This window comes from Oncorhynchus keta, chromosome 14, assembly GCF_023373465.1.
Source record: "Oncorhynchus keta strain PuntledgeMale-10-30-2019 chromosome 14, Oket_V2, whole genome shotgun sequence".
In the NCBI taxonomy this organism is placed as follows: Eukaryota; Metazoa; Chordata; class Actinopteri; order Salmoniformes; family Salmonidae; genus Oncorhynchus; species Oncorhynchus keta.
This window is the reverse complement of record NC_068434.1, coordinates 49575971-49584783: the sequence shown is the minus strand read 5'-3', so window position 1 is coordinate 49584783 and position 8813 is coordinate 49575971. Positions and strand designations below refer to the sequence as shown.

Genomic DNA, 8813 nt, shown 5'->3' with positions numbered 1-8813 from the left:
TTCAGTATTTGGTCAGGACTGTTTCTATTATTTATAATAGGGCTACTGTACAAGGAGGGGTGTCCAAATATGTGGTGGTTACCTCCCACATCAGTGTAGTCAGGCTCAGAACCTGTTCTTGCATTGAAATCTCCACAAAGAAGCACTTTACCCTGCGCCTGAAATGTAATGATTTCTGTCTGGAGATTGTCGAAAAACTGATCATCATAATATGATGAATCTGAAGGAGGAGCATAAGCTGCACATATGTATACATCATTGTCACAATAGATTGTACCTTTGTTAAGTTTTTGCCAAATGTGAGTGGTACCTTTTTTCATTTCATTCGGTGCTAAGTCCTGCTTATGCCAAATGATGATTCCACCTGAGTCTCGGCCCCGTTTAACATTTTTTATGTTTGATTGATGGTAGTAAACTTTCTCTATAGCCTGAGGGACACTGAGTATCTATGTCTCCACGACACCATGTTTCCAGTAGGATTATGATGTCCTGTCCCTTGTTGTTTTTAATCAATTCTGGATTTGTTGTTTTATAACCAAAATGTGAAGAGTATAGGCCCTGGATATTCCAAGAGCTGATAGTTAATGATCTCATTTATAATAAGTGATATTCACTGGACTAAGAACTTCCCATTTGAATCAATTAGGATTGCAGTTGTGGGTGATTGTCTGGGTGGAGCAGACTGGGAGGCTGGTATTCTGACCTGGGCTGGAGCAGACTGGGAGGCTGGTAGGTTGACCTGGGCTGGAGCAGACTGAGAGGCTGGTAGGTTGACCTGGGCTGGAGCAGACTGAGAGGCTGGTAGGTTGACCTGGGCTGGAGCAGACTGAGAGGCTGGTAGGTTGACCTGGGCTGGAGCAGACTGGTAGGCTGGTGCAGTGTCATCAGGCTGTGTGGTGGAGGCCATGCTGGTCTCAGGTTCTGCTGATGATATGCCAAGCTGGTGGACATGTTCTCTAGATGCAGAGGACACACTGACTCTCTGCCGTTTGAGGGTGTCAATGTACCTCTCTTTTTGTTTGAGCTCCTTTCTTGTTGTGCTCAGATGGTCTCTGAGGTCATCATTTGTCTGACTCAGCTTGTCCATTCTGCATTCTAATTTAGCAATAGATGCTCTGCTCTCCTCCCTGAACTGTTTCATCTCTTCTTTTAGTTTCTGGACAGTGTCCTCTTGAAGCTTGTTCTCTCTGAGTTCTATGACCTCTGCTTCGACTAAAGAGAGGGTGTTGTGAAAATGTTGCATAGCAGGTGTTCTTATTGAAATTGACATGTCCTTGAATCTGTCTGCTGCAGGTGAGGTAGGTAAAGGGTCATTGAGGGCTTCCTGCTGGGTCACAGAGACCATTGGGGTCTGCTTTTCTCCATCTCTCTCCTTGACTTTTTCCTCAGATGTCAGCGTCTGCTTTTAGGGTAGCAAACCTATTCTCAAAAGCCTGGAGGCTTGAATCATTATTATATAAGTTTACTGTTTGATATGTGTTGCTCTGGTCAGCTTCTTCAAAAATGCTGATCTGACATCCTTGGCAAATGGTTGCAAATAACCTTTTTCCATATGTTCCCTCGATTGGTATTAAAAATTAGATTTGCTGGATTTGCTAGATATTTTTGTTGTTATTCTTTGTAAGCTAGCTAGCTTCTTCCAGGAGAGTCCCTAGCAACTGCTTAGCAAAAGGTAAACAATTCAGCAAGCAATTCAGCTAGCTAGGATAACTGTACAATTTTATGAAAAATAGTTATTTTTTCAAAAGCCTGTCTTTGGTTTGTTGCTTGTTTTGTCTTCTATTGAGTCTTCTATTGAGGCTTGCAGTTTTCTCTTGATTTTTTTCGATGTACTTCATTCTAAAAAAACATTTAAATCTCGATATATACAGGAGCTCATTTTTCAGCAGCTGCTCAATTTGGAACTCCAATTCTCTCTCTCTCTCTCTCTCTCTCTCTCTCTCTCTCTCTCTCTCTCTCTCTCTCTCTCTCTGTCTCTCTCACTGAGTATCTCTCTCTCTCTCTCTCTGTGTGTCTCTCCCTCTCTCTCTGTTGGTGTCTCTCTCTCTCCCTATCTCTCTCTCTCTCTCTCTCTCTCTCTCTCTCTCTCTCGTCGGAGTGCATGCTGGGAGTGAGTCGTCAAGCAGGAGTGATTGTGAGAGCTAATGGAATTTCTTTTCACTCTATTGGGTTTTGGTATGTATATATATATATATTGATTAGTTTAGTTGTTTTAAGGGTATCTTGTTTAACTATCACTAAGCACGTATAGGGGTGGTGGGATCTTTGAGGTTGGTTTTTCGCGGGGGCACAACCAGCGGGTGGGGCTGGTTGCAATGGCCACTCGCGGAAATGTAGAGTTTGAAAAACTTAGTCGGAGACCCGGCCGGGTGTTCAGTGGAAGAATGTAGCTTGGCTGTGGGTGCTATCATTGGGTATGATAGCATCAAATCAGCCTCAAGGATGAATAGCGCTGTAGTGATATTCTTAGATTCAATTGAAAAGGTGAATAAGATAGTTGAGAGGGGTGTTGTGTTGCGGGAGACACAGACGCCGGTATTTCCGCTTATGAATCCGGCGAAGAAAGTTATACTTTCTAACGTGCCACCATTTGTTAGAGATGAAGTGTTGGAGCGAGAGTTATCTCGCCATGGTCAAATCGTATCTACAATAAAGAAGGTTCTTTTTGGATACAAATCTCCGTTGTTGAAACATGTCGTGTCTCATAGGAGACAAGTGCATATGATTTAAAAAAAGGACGGAGATTAACTGAATTTAGCGTTCAGTTTTAAGATTGATGGATTTGATTATGTCTTCTATGCATGTACTGAATCAATGAAATGCTTTGGCCGTGGAAGAGAGGGGCATGTGGTGCGTAGTTGTCCCGAGAATGAGCACGCTGAGCCTGGTAGTAGCTCTAGTGCTGGTGCAACTAACGCACCACCGCGAAGGGATGAACATGCTAAGGGTGCAGGGGAAGAGAGAAGGTGGGCAGATGTGGTTGGAAAAGTAGGAGAGGAAGGCATTGTGGATACGGGGGCAATTGTGGTAGATCAGAACAAAGAGGGAGGGGAAACAGTAGGTGAGATTGCGACTGCCGTCGCTGAGGTGGTGCTGGAAAATGAAATTGGAGGTTAAGAGGAGATTGAAATAACGTAAAAGGAAGCGGATGTTTTCAAAATACCGAGGAGTAAAAGGAAGAATTTAAGGGGTGGTGAAGGGTCTAATTCTAAGAGAAAGGTAGAGATTGATAAATCAGTTGAAGATGAACAAGTTGTGGAGTTTTCTTCTGGGGAGGATAGCGAGAGTGAGTCATCTGACGCGTCACAACAATATAGTGACATAAATGGGGTGGAAGGGAGGTATGGGATCGAGAAGATACGTCAATTTCTGAAGTTGACAAAAGGGAAGAAATATATGCAGGATTACAATGTAACTGATTTTTTCCCTGAACGTGAATTGTTTATTGAATCAGCAAAGTCTCTGATGTCAAAAATTACAGGGGGAAGTTTGAAAAGCCCTGAAATTGCTAGACTCAAGAAAGTGGTCACGAGAGTGATAAGTGATGTAAATTCTAAAGAAAATGAAAGAGTTCAGTTGCAGTTTTAACTCTGTAAAGAGATGTGGTGGCTGTATCTTCCTCTGTATATTTTTTTCATCCATGAGCAGTTTTAAGATTTCTTCTTTAAATGTAAATGGGGCAAGAGATGGTAAAAAAAGAGCCATGGTGTATGAGTTAATTGGGGGAAAGGGAAGTGACATACATTTTCTACAAGAAACACATAGTAATTTGGAAAATGAAGTTATGTGGCAACAGGAGTGGGGGGGACAGTGGTGTGTAGTCATAAAAACTCAAAAAGTGGGGGTGTGGTTATCTTGTTCTCAAAAGGGTTTTTGCCTTTGGCATATGAGGTTGAAGAGGTAGTTGAGGGGAGGTTATCAAAAGTTAGAGCAAGGTATGAAAACATCACTATGTGTCTAATAAATGTATATGCCCCAGTGGTGACAGTTGAGAGGGCATGTTTTTTAGAGACATTATCAAATACCATTGAGAAATGTAACAAAGAAGATTATTTATTTATTGCTGGGGATTTTAACTGCACAGTTAGCGATTTAGATAGAAATCACCAAGAACCTCATATAGCCTCAAGGACTTTTTTAAAACGCCTCATTGTAACACATGAACTGTGTGATATTTGGCGGAGTCAACATGGAGGAACAAGGCAGTACACCTGGGTGCATGAGTACATCATCTCTATGGCCAGGTTAGATAGGTTTGATGTTTTTGAGCATCAATCTCAGGTCTGTAAATCAAGTGTGATAACCCCAGTGGGATTTTCTGATCCTTGTTTAATAACAGAGGTGGTGTTCATTAACGATGTAAAACCCAATAGCGCATACTGGCATTTTAATATAACTTTATTGAGTGATGCTCACTTCAGGAACTGTTTCAGTTTTTTCTGGGAGAGGTGGAGGTCTCAAAAGGCCAGTTTTGTATCCCTTCAACAGTGGTGGGATATAGGGAAAATCCAGATTCAACAATTTTGTAATCAATACATGAGGAATGTCACCAAGGATATCACCAGATCAATGAAAGCCCTAGAGTTTGAAATAGTGGAACTCATGACGTTGGTTGAGACCACAGGAGATCGAGGCCATACTCAGGTCGTCAAGAGGAGAAAAGCTGCATTGGCAGACCTGCTGGGTATCAGAGCACAGGGGGCATTGGTGAGAAGTAAGTTTCAGGGAATATCTGAAATGGATGCCTCATCCAAATTTTTCTTTGGTTTAGAGAAAAAGAATGGACAAAGAAAAAGTATTCATTGTCTCAAATCCGCTGTTGGACAAGAGCTCACTAGCCCTAGTGAAATTAGAAAGAGGGCAGTAGAGTTCTATGTTGAGCTCTACAAGTGTGAGTACAAAGAGGATAAAACAGTGACACAGCAGTTCTTTGATGGGCTCCCAAAGGTGGCTGCAGAAGCTCAGCTTGAGCAACCATTGTCTTTGCAGGATGTATACACTGCATTAAAAGGCATGGAAAATGGAAGGGCACCAGGCATTGATGGGCTTCCCGTTGACTTTTTTAAGTCTTTTTGGGCTATGTTGGGAGAGAATTGGTTAGAAGTAGTTAATGATAGTTTAACCGGAGGGTTACTACCAATAAGCTGCAGAAGGGCTGTCCTCACCCTTACTGCCCAAAAAGGGTGACCCGAGGGAGGTGAAGAACTGGAGGCCGGTGGCATTATTGTGCACTGATTATAAGATATTGTGGGGCAAATCATACATACGGATCAGTCCTACTGTGTCCATGGCAGGCAGATAGGGGATAACATTTCTCTGATTCGTGATTTTTTTGGACGTCTCTAGGGCTATTGGGTTGGATGCTGGTCTAATTTCAATTGATCAGGAAAAGGCATTTGACCGAGTTGAACATCAATATTTATGGCACACGTTTGAGGTGTTTGGGTTCAGCTCTGGTTTTATTGCCATGATAAAGGTGATATATGGTGACATTGAAAGTGTATTGAAAGTTAACGGTGGTTTGAGTGCTCCTTTTAACCTGTTACTCCTACCCCCTACTTTTTCGAACATTCTGTTAAAAATCATGCAACATTTCAGCGCCCTGCTACTCATGCCAGGAATATAGTATATGCATATGATTAGTATGTGTGGATAGAAAACACTCAGACGTTTATAAAACTGGTTAAATCACGGCTGTGACAATAACAGAACGTGCGTTTCATCGAAAAGTGCAGGAAAATCTGATCACTGAAAATGGGAAAATATATCCATGCGCCACTTCAACCCATTGTTAAACGTGAACCACATTAAATGGGGCCGAGGTTGCAATACCTACAGCTTCCACACGATGTCAACAGTCTTGTCATTTGCCTACGATTTGTTTCTTGGTCAAACAGACACGAGGCAGCGCAGTTCTTCCGGTCTCCGACCGGATGTTTTGGTTGAGATTTACCCGGACATTATTTCCAGACGTACAGCTATAGAATATACATCGCCTCGTGATCAATTTGATCGCTTATTAACGTTTACTAATACCTAAAGTTGCATTACAAAAGTATTTCGAAGTGTTTTGTGAAAGTTTATCATCGACTTTTTTAATAAAAAAAAATGACGTTACGTTATAAAACGCTATTTTTTTCCTTGATCACACAGTCTTCATAGATCGATATCTAGGCTATATATGGACCGATTTAATCGAAAAAAAAGACCCAGTAATGATGTTTATGGGACATCTAGGAGTGCCAACAAAGAAGATGGTCAAAGGTAATGAACGTTTGATATTTTATTTGTGCGTTTTGTGTAGCGCCGACTATGCTAATTATTTTGTTTACGTCCCCTGCGGGTCTTTTGGGGTGTTACATGCTATCAGATAATAGCTTCTCATGCTTTCGCCGAAAAGCATTTTAAAAATCTGACTTGTTGCCTGGATTCACAACGAGTGTAGCTTTAATTCAGTACCCTGCATGCGTATTTTAATGAACGTTTGAGTTTTAACGAGTGCTATTAGCATTTAGCGTAGCGCATTTGCATTTCCAGATGTCTAGATGGGACGCCTGCGTGTCGGGTAGGAGCAAGAGGTTAAAGTGTGTAGAGGTATTAGGCAGGGATGTTCTTTGTCAGGAATGTTATATGCCATTGTTATAGAGCCACTACTAAATATCATTAGAAGTCGCATTGCAGGGGTGTACTTTTCAGAGGATATTCCTCCTATTCGTCTCTCAGCCTATGCTGATGATGTAGTTGTGTTAGTGAAAAATCAAGCGGAGGTGGATAGCTTCAGTCTAATGGTTGATCGTTTTAGGGGAATATCCTCTGCAAAGGTAAATTGGGAAAAGAGTTGTGCTGTACAGATTGGAGAATGGTCTGGAGGGATCATGGCTTTGCCAGGGGGGCTAGAATGGTGTAAGGGAGGTTTTAAGTATCTTGGAGTGTACCTAGGAGATGAGGGGACTATGGAAAAAAATTGGAGTGGGGTGGTTGAAATGGTGGAAGGGAGGATGAGGAGATGGCGTTGGTTACTATCTCGTATGTCATATAGGGGGCACACTATTATAGTTAACAATGTGATTGCCTCTGCACTGTGGCATCGGTTGTCCGTTTTAGAACCACCATCTGGCCTTCTGGCTAAGATACAGGCAATTATTGTGGATTTATTTTGGGATAAATATCACTGGCTTCCACAAAGTGTTTTGTATTTGTCAAAAGAGGAGGGGGGACAAGGTCTTGTACATCTTGCTAGTAGGGCTGCTGCTTTCCGGTTTCAGTTTATTCAAAGGTTGCTTTATGGACTGGAAAATGTGATGTGGAGAGGGGTGGCAGGTCTTGTATTACAGCGGGTTGGAGGATTAGGTTTAAAGAAGGCTTTATTTCTGGTTGATAGTAGCCAGATTTCTAGGGAGGGAGTACCTCCGTTTTACAGAGGCCTTCTCAGAGTGTGGAGCATAATGAAGGTGTCCAGACGAACTTCAGCGGAGTCAGTGCATTGGCTGTTGGAGGAACCTCTGGTCTATGGGGCAAGACTGGATTGTACAACTGCAGCTGTTCCACATTTCTCCAAGATTCTGGTGAAGGGGAAAATCATCACCTTAAAACAGTTAATGGCCATGGCTGGGCCCGCCTTAATGGATGGAAGACGGGTGGCAGAACATTTGGGGATGAGGTCGGAAAGGATTGTCGGACAAATGCTGGGGAGCTGCAGGAAGGCTCTGTCAGCGGAAGAATGGGGTATGCTTAGTAGCCACAAGAAGAAGGTACAAGATGAAGACGTCTCATTTCTAAGACTAGGGATTACACCAAATATCCCAGAGTCAGAAAGAAAGGCATTATTGCTGGATTTGAGAGGGTTTGGAGGAGGCGGGTTTGGATGAGGTGAATGGGAAGGACTTTTATAGGGGGTGTGTCAAGGTGTTGAATAAAGATAAATTGAAAAATAGAAAAGACACTCCATGGAGGGTAAAATTGGGCATTGATGACAAGGTAAAGCCAGCATGGAGAGCCACCGTTACAAAAGGGTACTGGTGATATGCAATGGAGGGTTTTACATGGCATCATTGCAGTTAATGCTTTTGTATCTGTTATTAACTCAGATGTTAGAGATGGATGTCCTTTTTGTAATATAAGAGAAACCATTTTTCACTGTTTTATGGAGTGTCAGAGGATAAAACCTCTATTGGAAATGCTGGAATCTTTGTTTAAAGCTGTAGGGGAGTTTTTCAATAACACTGTTTTTATTTTGGGGTTTCAATATAGTAAACAACAGAAAAGAAAATGTCAAATGTTAAATATTATTTTGGGACAAGCTAAGATGTCAATTTTTCTGAGTAGGAAACATAAGATAGAAACGGGATATGGGCAGGATGTAAGATGTGTTTTTAAAGGATTTAGTGAAAGCAAGAATAAAAGTAGATTTTGAGTTCTTTTCAGCTGTAAAAGATTATTATTAAGATTACTATTATTTGAGGAGAAGTGGGCCTACGAAGGAACGCTTTGTTTTGTAGAGGAGGGGAAATTATTTTTTTGCTGATGAAATAAGTTGAATGTATATGTTATGTATTTTTTTTTGGTTTGGAATTACATTTGTTGTTTCATTTCTGAAAAGGCAGTGTGTCATTATTTATGTTAACACTTGAGTAAAAAATAAAGGTTTTATAAAAACTCAAAAAAACTCTCTCTCTCTGTCTCTCTCTGTCTCTCTCTCTCTGTGTGTCTCTCTCACTGTGTATCTCTCTCTCTGTGTGTGTCTCTCTCTCGTTCTCGCTCTCTCTGTTGGTGTCTATCTATCTATCAATTTTTTTTTCAACTTTATTTAACCA

At 41.5% G+C, this 8813-nt stretch overlaps 1 long non-coding RNA gene across 1 annotated transcript in view; it reads left to right on the top strand.

Moving 5' to 3' along the window:
* The first annotated feature begins 2072 nt into the window (after nt 1-2072).
* LOC127907307 (uncharacterized) overlaps nt 2073-8813 on the top strand; it is a 14602-nt gene continuing 7861 nt past the window's right edge. Inside the window, exon 1 of the long non-coding RNA XR_008064108.1 lies at nt 2073-2175. This is a non-coding gene — a long non-coding RNA (uncharacterized LOC127907307). The remainder of the gene's footprint in view (nt 2176-8813) is intronic.